The sequence below is a fragment of the Cucumis melo genome, chromosome 2 (genome assembly GCF_025177605.1).
Source record: "Cucumis melo cultivar AY chromosome 2, USDA_Cmelo_AY_1.0, whole genome shotgun sequence".
Taxonomy (NCBI): Eukaryota; Viridiplantae; Streptophyta; class Magnoliopsida; order Cucurbitales; family Cucurbitaceae; genus Cucumis; species Cucumis melo.
Window position 1 is genome coordinate 8,276,714 of NC_066858.1, and position 11,675 is coordinate 8,288,388.

The 11,675-nt window shown below is 35.8% G+C and overlaps 2 non-coding genes across 2 annotated transcripts; one reads left to right on the forward strand and one right to left on the reverse strand.

Annotated features, from left to right (window-relative positions):
• Positions 1–249: 249 nt before the first annotated feature.
• TRNAG-UCC (transfer RNA glycine (anticodon UCC)) lies at positions 250–321 on the forward strand. Its single transcript has one exon. It is a non-coding gene; the product is annotated as a tRNA-Gly (tRNA).
• An 8,392-nt stretch (positions 322–8,713) lies between these two features.
• Positions 8,714–8,785, reverse strand: TRNAG-UCC (transfer RNA glycine (anticodon UCC)). Its single transcript has one exon. It is a non-coding gene; the product is annotated as a tRNA-Gly (tRNA).
• Between the last annotated feature and the right edge of the window lie 2,890 nt (positions 8,786–11,675).

Sequence of the window (11,675 nt, forward strand, 5' to 3'; positions counted from 1 at the left end):
TGACATTGATATTCTTCAATTTTGATATCTTTTTAGTCCTATACATTTAATTGTCTAAATTTGACATCAAATCATAAATTTAATTAGTGTTTATACCATTAGTAAGACTTAATAATAATAGTTTAATTTTAATGTAAGAAATGATAAGAGAGCATGTGTATATAGTTTTAGAAAATAGAAAGGGACTACTAATACATTTTAGGTTTTCAAAAAATCAAGAATCTGTAGTTTATTTTATAAATAACAGAAGCGTTTGTAGTCCAACGGTTAGGATAATTGCCTTCCAAGCAATAGACCCGGGTTCGACTCCCGGCGAACGCAAATATATGTATTTTATGTTTTTAAAAAAGGCATAGTTGCAAATGTAGCAATTTTTTTAAAATATTGCTATATATTTAATAATTATTCTAAAAATTGCTACCTATTATAATTACTCTTTAAAAAATATAATCCTCCTATATATTTACCCACCGGTGGGTAAGAATATCTATATTATGATCTTTATCAATTTGATAAAGATCATAGTTATTAAGTATCGAAGAAATTTTATCCGTTCACCTTTTAGCAAAACTTTTAACTATTTGTTTATCAAAACAAAGTGTTTTCAATTATATAACTTCAAATATATAACTAAATCAATTAATAAATATTGTTCTTATCTACACCTATAAAAACACCAAAAAAATATAATTAAAATTTAAAGAGTTGCGAGTTGAAATATAACAATAAAGAAAGATAAAATTTAATAATTATATCATAGTGGGAGCATAAAAAAGAAAAGCAAAGATCATATCTTTAAAAATCCAAATTTACATGTGATGACATAACACTTTGATCTTCATTCATGAGAAAAAGAGTTAGATTTCAATGATTTTAGTAATTTAGTAATTTAGTGGTACTTCAAAGTTGATCCTTCTGTAAATTTTGGTGGAAAAGAAAACTTTCCCAACTTTTCTACCTGCATAGTTGATAGTTTCTTCTTCGATTCTTCGTTCACCAATTAATGTTTGATAGAAAACCTTTTGTTTTTAGTTATTGAGTTAATGGACACGTAGTGGATTAAACTATGCTCCCACCTTTTTTTTCCAACCCTTTCATATCTCTAAAATCAAACTACAAACGATATTGTTGAACATCAAAACACATGCCATGACTTATTGTTGTGAAAACCAAAGGAAATTTGTACGTATATATACAGAGAGAGAAATACAAATGTAGTCAAGGGAGAAATAAATGTGAGAAACTAAATGATCTAGAAATAAATGATGACACTACAAGAAAAATTGCGTAGCTAAAATTTGTCGTATTTAAAATTCTTGATAGGTTTTTACAATCATTTTATCACCTATAAAGATATGACTATCTATGATAGATTGAAAAAACTGTCACAATAAGTATTTTCGTAACAAAAATAAATGTCATATATCCAATATTATTAACAAATAATGAATGCCATTATTTTATATTTTATGACAATAGCTAAATGACATCAGTTCACACATATTAGAGTAATTATTTGTCATTCTTTACGTATTGACGATTGTTATAAAATGTCACGAATTTATATAATTTGACTTTTTTTCTTATAAAAAACATGTTAATCATGACTCCCATCGAATGTCAAGAATAGGCATAGCATGACGATCATTGAATGTCAATAACAACACCTAGTATGACTATAATTGAATGTCAAGAATATCTTGATCTTGGCAGTTTTTTTCTTTAAAATCAAATGTCATATACTTCTCTACTACTACTTCTTTTTTACAAGAAAATACATTAAATGAAAGTTCCTATTTTTCTTGTCGCTCTTTCATTACACATACCGGTTCAATTACAAGTACTTCTAATACAACACACCCATATGGAAACAAACTGTCAACACTATAATATATATACCTTATCATACACTTTATAATATTTGTACAAAAAGATTGACTAATAACCATTTTTGGTAAAGGGTTTACAATGAAAGAATAAATGGAGACTTCTTTTGCTACAAACAAGCTTAAAATAAGTACATTTGTAACGACCCAACTCCTTATACTAAGTTGAAGCCATTACTAATTTAAAAGATAAATAAATTTGTAAAGTTTGGAAAAATAAAATAAAACAAAAACCTCAAATTTTCATTTAAAAGCATGGACAAATGTGATTAGAGACAAACATAAAAATGAAATCCTAGCTCGGGCCCTATCTAAATTTTAAAGAGATAAAATGACAAATAAAGAATAAACTAAAATGCAAAAGTTAAGGTTTGAACTATCTCGTGAAGCGGAAGCATAAGATCCCTATGGCTCCCACGGTCACTTCTGGTCGCTCGCCAGCTTGCCTTGCCCTTACCTCTACCTCTACCTGAAAAAATTGGAAATGGAAAGAGTGAGTATAAAATACTCAGTAAGGGACCCACTACTAGTCCCACTAGATGCCTGTTAACTTCCTATTAGAGTCCTGAAGAGTGGTACCCCTGAACTGGCATGTCCTTGAACACGTGCAATCTGTGATCCCGTAGGAACAAGTTGGTCTTTGGTGAACCCAAGGGGACACCTAAGACGATCGGGCGGTGAGTGGTCTCGTCGGATCACAAACATCATGTCTATGTCAATGTCAATGTCAGACTGGTAATCCCGTCGGAATACGCAGTCATAAGCGTGAGCGACCCCGTCGGATCTCTCCATCATGTCTGTGTCATAATAGTGGTGATCCCGAAGGACACCTATGTGGGTACGACTCTAATAAGAAGCTAACATACACCCTACCCATAGCATGTACACAACATCTCATCAATCACATCATAACCTATCATAACATATCATAATTACGTCAAATCATGCCATAACATATCATATCACGTCATTCTCAACCACAAAAACTATGTCATTAGGGCGAAGGCGATAGCGTCGACGTATTAATCACGCTAACCTATGTCATTAGGGCGAAGGCGATAGCGTCGACGTACTAATCACGCTAACCATAGAGTCAACCGGTAGGCACAATTTCAATATCAGTCTCTCTCTCAATAACCTCAAGTTATATACTTAGCTATCAATCGTGCGTAACCATATATTCATACATGCGGTCTCTGTAATGTAATTCGGAGGTCTAGTAGGAGAATCTCTTAACTGGAGGTTGCTCAATGGGTCCTAGCAGTAAAATCACGCTCCCCAAGCAGCGAAATCCCTAAATGGTTAGAAAAAGACAATTTAGTAATTTAACCCTCAAAGAATTTAGGTCTAAAATCCATTTGAAGTGACTTACCCATGATCAAGGCTGAACTCGGTTTGGACTTACTTGGACAATTTCCCAGCTCAGCTTCCAATTAACTATAGTCAATTTAATCCAACAATTAACTTAGTTAGGGTCAAAATAAACCTTAGCTGGATAGACTAGAACCAAATCAAACCTACCGAGGCTTACCAAAAAATATGGGTCAAAATTGGATTAAAAGAAGCTTGGCGGCTCAACTGGCTCGGCTGGAGAGGGAAAAACCGACTGGCGGCTTGGCTGGAGGTAAAGCGGCTGGGCTGGGACGTAGACGCGACTTGCGATAGAAGGCGCGGGTCGACAGGGGCACGCGTGGCTGACGCGGTCCTGCGGCTCGGCTACGGTACAGGAGCGGCGCGCGTGCGGCTCGACGCGGATGGGTGCGGGCGCCACTCGGGTCAAGGAGAAGGGACGTGGGTCGGGTCGACTTCACGCGGTATTGGAGTCGCGGACGCACAGGTCGAGTTTTCGGGTTCGGGCGACGACGAAGACGGAAGCGGTCGCTCGACGACGGCTTCCAGGTAGAGGAGACGCAGATCGGGTTTCGATCTGCAGAGGATGGACGGTTGGAAGCGCGGGTCGACGGACGTTTCGCTCGGATGCACGATCGGCTGGGTAGGCGCGGGTTGCAGCGGCTAGGGCTGTGCGATCAGCTGGATAGCATGCGGGTCGACGGCGGCTAGGGCTGTGCGATCGGTTGGATAGGCGCGGTTTGACAGTCGGCTAGCTGTGCGATCGGTTGACGGCGGAGTGGTGGCGGCTAGGGTTTTTTTCTTTCCTTTCTCAATGAAGGAGATGGTGGTATAATGGTGCACGGTCCCAATGGACCTTTTAAAGAGAAAAATAATAATAATATGCTTATTATTATTCTTCTTTTCTCTTTCCCTAATTTAATCAATTAAATCCACTTAATCTCTTTCTTATTTAAACCCAACAATCTCCATTATAGAAATCAAAATCAACCAATCACCTCAATCTTTTCCCCAAATAAATATCACCATTAGATATTTTCTTGATGTCTAATAAAATCAAATGTTTATAAATCACTTAATACAAAACATCCAAAGTTTCAATAACTACATTTAAGATAATAAATTAAATTCCAATTTTTTGGGGCGTTACAACATTGCAACCAAATTTTGCTACCAACCCTACAAAAAGATCAATTAATTGCTCAAATGGATTCTTGCAAAACCTAGTAAGAAACCAAAACCTCATTTTAGAGTACGACTCTACACATCAATATAAGAATATAAGAAGGTTTTACCTTTTGTAATGCCAACACAAGGTACCAATTCCAGCCTCAGTTAAAAGGTGAGATAAATCGAATCTACTTCATCCATTAGTTCATAATATATCTCAATATCTCTCTTCCCCTCTAAGTATAACTTTGAAGTCATTTAAACTAATATCAATAAAAACTCATAAGAGTAACATTAAACATAATAATAACTTGTTGTAAAAAGATCTTCATAATTGTCGTGTAAATGTAAATCACTTACTTGGTAGCTTCACCACTATAGTAGATCATACTCGTTGCATTTAGGATTCTTTTATAAACATTCACTATAAGACATTCCCGGTTAGTGTCAATCTGAATGTATATTTAACATTGAAATTAGAGGCAAACATTGCAAAACCCAAAATCTTAAAGTTAATTTTCTCTATCAAGGAAAACCCACTGCCAACTAATTAGATTTCTTCCTAAAAGAAAAATTCACAATCATAAACAAGCTCGTTTGCTCTTTGAAAATTGAATAACCTCCCTCATAAACCTTCATGAAAATTGAATAACCAGAAACTATATGTATTATTACCTTCAGCAGCATTTCAAGTTCCTCAATTTCGTCTTCGTCCCCATAATTTAACCTACATCTCACGATACATATTTGATGAAATGCTAGCCATAATGTTCAGTCATATCAAATAATTTCTCATAAACAAACCTTCAATACTAAGAGAATATTTTCTCATGTACCACACACCATAAAGGGAGAAGAAGAAAGAGTTCTTATACCTACACACCATTAAAATAGAGAGAGAGAGCCTTCAAAAAATGTGGTTTACGGCTAATGCACAAGAAGAAAAATGGCAGAAGAGGCAACAATATTAAGAAGATAAGGGCTTTAAATTAGAGAAAAATGGTTGTTGTTTGGTGGTGGGGAGGGAAGGAGGATATTTAGGAGATATAGCAATGAGCATCACCATTCGAATAAGCAAAGCCAGTGACAAGCCTAGACTGCTCACAACCATGGCATTAGGTGTAACGACCCAACTCCTTATACTAAGTCGAAGCCATTGCTAATTTAAAAGATAAATAAAATTTGTAAAATTTGGAAAAAAAGAACAAAAAAAAAAACCTCAAAATTTTCATTTAAAAGCATAAACAAATGTGATTAGGGCTAAGTATAAAAATAAAATCCTAACTCGGGCCCTATCTAATTTTAAAGAAATAAAATAACAAATAGAGAATAAAATAAAATGCAAACATCAAAATCTGAACTAGGACATAAAGCGGAAGCAAAAGATCCCTATGGCTGCACAGTCACTTCTGGTCGCTCGCCAGCTTGCCTTTGCCCTTACCTCTGCCCGTGCTTGAAAAATAGAAATGGAAAGAGTGAGTATAAAATACTCAGTAAGGGACCCACTATTAGTCCCGCTAGGTCCCTGTTAACTTCCTATTAGAGTCCTGAAAGTGGTACCCAAGAACTGACACGTTCCCGAACACGTGCAACATGTGATCCCGAAGGAACATTACTGGTCTTCGGTGAACCCAAAGGAACACCTCGGACAAACTGGTCTGTAGTGCATCCGGAGGAAACACTAAGACAATCGGGCTGCGAGCGATCCCATCGAATCACTCGAATCATGTCTATGTCAATGCCAGACTGACGGTTCTGTCGGACTGTGCAGTCCTAAAAAGATGGTGATCCCGAAGGACACCCACGCAGGTACGACTTTAATACGATAAGCTAACATACACCCTAGCCATAACATGCACGTAACAAATCATCATCACATCATCAAGTCATGTCATATCATCATGCCACATCACATCATCATGTCATATCATATCATCATTTATTGCCATGTCATTATGCAATCTAGTCATCAGTATGCATAACTACAAATACATGTGATCTCCTAATCCCACTCGCAGGTCTAGTAGTAGAATCTCTTACCTGGAGATTTGCTCAAACCAGTTCTAACAGCAAATCACGCTTTCCAAGCAGCGAAGTCCTAGTGGTTAGAAAACACATATTTTCATAACTTAATCATCAAACGACCAAGGATCCAAAAATCCAGTTGAAATAACTTACCCTAGGTCGAGGTTGCAACGCTTGAGCCCTTAACTGGAGAAATCCCACGCTCCAAAATCACTTGGTCCAAACTGTCTTTTAAGAAAAATAATTTAATTTACCCCAAAATTAAATTATTTAAGATCCAAAATATTTAAATCTTAGTTGGGTGTTCCAAAACCCAATTAACTTACCAAGATAGGTGGAAAAACCCAAAATAGGCTTGTGACTCAAAAATAGCTTGACGGCTCCACTTATGGTAGATGCGACTCGGCAAATAAGGCAGGCGCAGCTCGGCTGGGAGCAGGCGCAGGCACAACTGGCGTTCGGCTCACGGAGAAGGCGCGGGTCGGGTCAGTTTACGGTGCAGAGCGATTGGAGGCACGAATCAGGCATGCGTTTGGCTCGGGAGTGGTCAGTTGGGTAGGCGACCGACGGAGGCGCTTGCTGACGACACCGAGCGACGATCGTGATGGCGAGCCAGCGATTGATGACTTGCAGTGAGGTGCTGACGGAGACGCAGCAACTGGCGGAACGATGGGGATGGTGGCTGCTTACGAAGGGGCTCGGGTTCCGATTCGGGCGAGATCGACGATGGCATGGCAGACCGACGGCTGGAGAACGAAGGATGGAGGCGGCGCACGGCAGACTGCGGGTCGACGGCGGTGGCAGCTAGGGTTTAAAAGGAGAAATTAGGGTTTTTTTTCTTTTTTTTTTTAATTTCCTTTTGTGCACGGGTCCCTATGCCTATTTAAACACCATTAATAAATCAATATTAATTTCTCTTTCCTTTTCCTTATTTTAAACCAACAAAACAAATCTTCTATCTCCTCAATTAAAACTCACAAAATCTCCCTTTTTAAATTCAAAATCAACCAATCACATCAATTTTTTTCCAAATAAAATCTCACCATTAGATATTTTCTTAATGTCTAATAAAAATCAATTATTCAAAAAACCACTTAATTCAAAACATCTAAAATTTCACTAACTACACTTGAGATAATAAAATTAAATTCCAAATTTTGGGGCGTTACATTAGGACCCTTTCTAGGTACATTTCTCTTTGTTTGCAACAGGCGTTACATTAGGACCCTTCCTAGGTACATTTCTCTTTGTTTGCAACAATGTGAACTTCTTAAGAAGCCCTGTTTCTGCTGTTACCACTGCATAACTGTATAAACCAGGAAACACATGCCATGGCAACACTCTTTCTCTTGTTGCCCTCATCTCCCTCTAATGCCAGAAGCTCAGAGACCCCATCATCCACTGCATTCAAACACATGTTCAGTGCAATACCATCTAAATCATCTCTTCGTTCATTTGTTCCTTTGATCGATTTGGATGTTTTCATGTTATGAGAAGTGAATCTGGCTTTGATTTCATCGTTTTTACAATATAATCATTTTTTAACTTGAGCTTGAATATCTTATAGGACTATAAAGTCATACAATAATAAATGAAGGGTAGAGGACCACAGTCAAGTTGGAATATGAGAAACCGGCAATACATGACTTCTTTACTGGGATTCCTAATACAATGAAGAAGATTTAAAGGGTGCAGTGGGTTGTGCTTCTTCAACACCAGTATTAGGTTTGACAGTGATTGCGTGGACTAGCTCAATATGCTCTATTTATTAATAAAATTTATCAGTATCAGTAGCAGATCACAACAAGAATTCACTTGGCATTAATTCCAAGCATTTCACTAGAATAAGGCATCTGAAAAGTGAAAATGAATAAAGATTCTGGTTCTGCAACTTAACATTCTATAAGGGTCTTTCTAATTCTCAATTTCATTCATCAAACTAGATTTGAAGGTGATTGAAGTTTTGATAAGGTATGAAAACGGAGTAAAAAGGATGAAGTGAAAAGAAAACCCGAGCTACAAACAAAATGATGACAACCAATCCCATCCAAGAATGTAAATTGTGGAAATTATCCAAAAAACCACCAATCCCATCTAAGAATGTAAACTGTGGAAATTATCCAAAAAACCACCAATCCCATCTAAGAATGTAAACTGTGGAAATTATCCAAAAAACCACGATCCAAGTGAAACTATTGTCTAAACGATTTATTTTGTGTTCTATAGTTTAATTTGGTTTTAATCAATAATTTACTGATACTAAAAAGTAAAGTTGAAAAAAATGCGTTTGCCGGGAGTCGAACCCGGGTCTATTGCTTGGAAGGCAATTATCCTAACCGTTGGACTACAAACGCTGAATATGTTGGAGAATTAATATGTTTCTAACTAAACTATTTCTGATATCTGAAATTTTAAGCCCTACTCTGGATTTTCTAAAAAGTTAGAATGTTTTAGTATTCCCTTTCTATTTTCTAGAAATATATTCACATGCCAATCTTATCCGCAATCCACTCTAGCTCTTGCTCCCATGTCGATGGCAATTTTCTCCTTCTCTTGCCAATTCAGATTTGTATTCCTCAATCCATTTTAACAGTTGCTTCCATGACCAACTTGCTTCTTCTTCTATTGATTAAAAAACACAATATTTCAAGAATTCAATAAATTTCATACAAATTTATTAGGATCACAACCTAACTAGAGATATTCAAGAACACACAAAAGTTCAAAGAATGTCAATTAATTATGGAAAATTTATGCCATAGTATCAAAGAGCAAGTGATCCAATGTAACCCTTAATCTCTGGATATATGAGGGCTAGAATAGGAGCAGATACGGTTGAATTTGTTTCCCTAAGTATTGTGACCAAAATAACTCTACAATACGTGGAATGAACTCTACAGTATGCTGTAGTATTTAGGATTTATATCTCAAAGTTACAGGGTAGTGAATGCAAAAGTAAAGACAAATTTTCCATTTGATCATGAGTATGACCCATGTCAACAAGTGAAGGAAACTTGCAATCACTAATGCGTAACTTTACAATATAACTTCTAATGTTCTAGTGACGTTATTCATATATGTTATTTAATCATATACTCAAATTCACTATATACCCTTTCTCGAGTACAATGGGATAAATTTGGATGATAAATGTTCAAGAATTTTATAGTAAGGAGTAAAAGCATAAGGTGAACCGATATCAACACGATAAAAATAGAACTATTTATCTTTTGTAACCAATGCATTATTGTTTTTCATGTTCTAGAGAGTGATTACACCGGCCAATCTTGCAATAGTATGAGTAAGGATACTCCTCAAGGGACTGCTTTTAGAATTACCCAAGCTTGGGTGGACTTCAATCATAGTCTTTAGAAACTCATTTGACAATACCACAAACAACTCATGGATGAGCGAGACTGATAGTTGTTCACCTTCTGCATGTCAAGTTAACACACTGAAGCCCATTAGATACTAAAGACCAATCCACCATACTTGAGATATCAAATTTGTTTGGTTTAGTTTTTTGTTTACTTTTCTAACCATTTTATGTTAACTCAATCTCTACATAAGCACTTGCAGTCTCTATAAATACTTATAAATCCTATTGTTCAAATCATCTAAAGAGTTAATAAGATTGATCATTCCATTTTGAAATTCTAAGTTGATATTAGAGTCATCATCATCTAGCGACACTGTTTAAATTTCTTCTCTCTCAATTACATAATGGAATCCATAAACTCAAACGAAATTGCAATAATAAATCTAGGGAGCAAAATTACCTTCTTGAAGCTCTCAGATACGAATTTTCTTTTATGGAGAATACAAATCATTGCAGTCTTAGAAGGGAACATACTTGAAGACCATATTTATGGAGAAAAATCAATACCCAATAAAACTTTGAAGATTACCGAGAACAATGTTACAATTGAGAATAAAAATCCAACCTACAATCAATAGCGGTGACAAGACTGACTGATCTTTTCGTGGTTATTGGATTGCAAGAAATTACTTCTCTACTTTTAGGCCAAACTCTATAAAAAGAGAAAACCATTACAAAAACGTCTTCTTTTCCATCTGTGAATTTAGCCTATTAGAGAAAAATGGAAATAACAATGAAGAGATGAACGAAAACATGGAATTCAAAGATAATAGAAATCAAAATTCAAAAGGGGGCAAAAAAATTGGAACAAGAATGATAGTGTTCAATGCTAGCCGATCTGTATAAAGATAGGCCATTCTGCGAAAAAAAATGTTATTTCGAAATATCTTGATAATATTTATTTCTAACAAATCACTCAAATGCCAATCCAACAACAATAATACGCTTCCTTCCCAAAGCCTACATGATGTAAGTCCCCTAGAAATCTTAGTAAAAACAATTCAGATTATTCTTTCCTTAGAGTGTTTGGTTGTCTTTTCCTCATTTGTTTACGACCATACAATGCTCATACAACTTGAATTTGGATCCACCTCTTGTAATTTTCTTGGATATAACAATCAACACAAAGGGTATAAATGTCTTTCTTCCATCGAGAAAATGTATATTTCACGCCATGAGAAATTTGAGGAGATTTTTTTCCGTTCTTTCAAAAGATAGTCAAAAACTCAATCTATTATCCAAAAGAGTACTTTACAACTCCACAGATTCCTTCACAAATACCGATAATTGCCATTTGTTATACCATGTGTCACAACCTCCAGACCTCTTCACTTGCCTTGGCCCCAAAAGGGAGTGCGAGGTTGGCAAGCATTACCATCACTTTTGACAATACTTCACCAACTAACTAAATTAATTGACCACAACAACCTCTGAATAAACAATGCATGTTGACTAAAACCAACTCAAGCTAATTGCTTTAAATACTTAAATCTTGTTGTCACGACCACATATTAGAAACGTAAACCTTATTATCTATATTCATGACTTTTAACTTATGCTAAATGCATACACATGCTAACTATAAAAAGAATAACCTCAATTCACCAATAGCAGTTGTAGGGTAGACTCGACATGATGATCATTTCCTCGAAAGTAAGAAAACATTTTGAAAGGATGCAGAGTTGAAAAATTCAGTGACCATTTTATTAAATATGCTTTTTTCTAAATAGTTATGCTCAAACTTTTAGCTTTTAGAAACATGCTTACAAAATAACGTGTATTAATAAACTTTAGTAAATCATTAAAACAGTTTCATAAACCTTCCTTTATCACTTTATACCTTGAAACAAATCCTTGGGAATGAC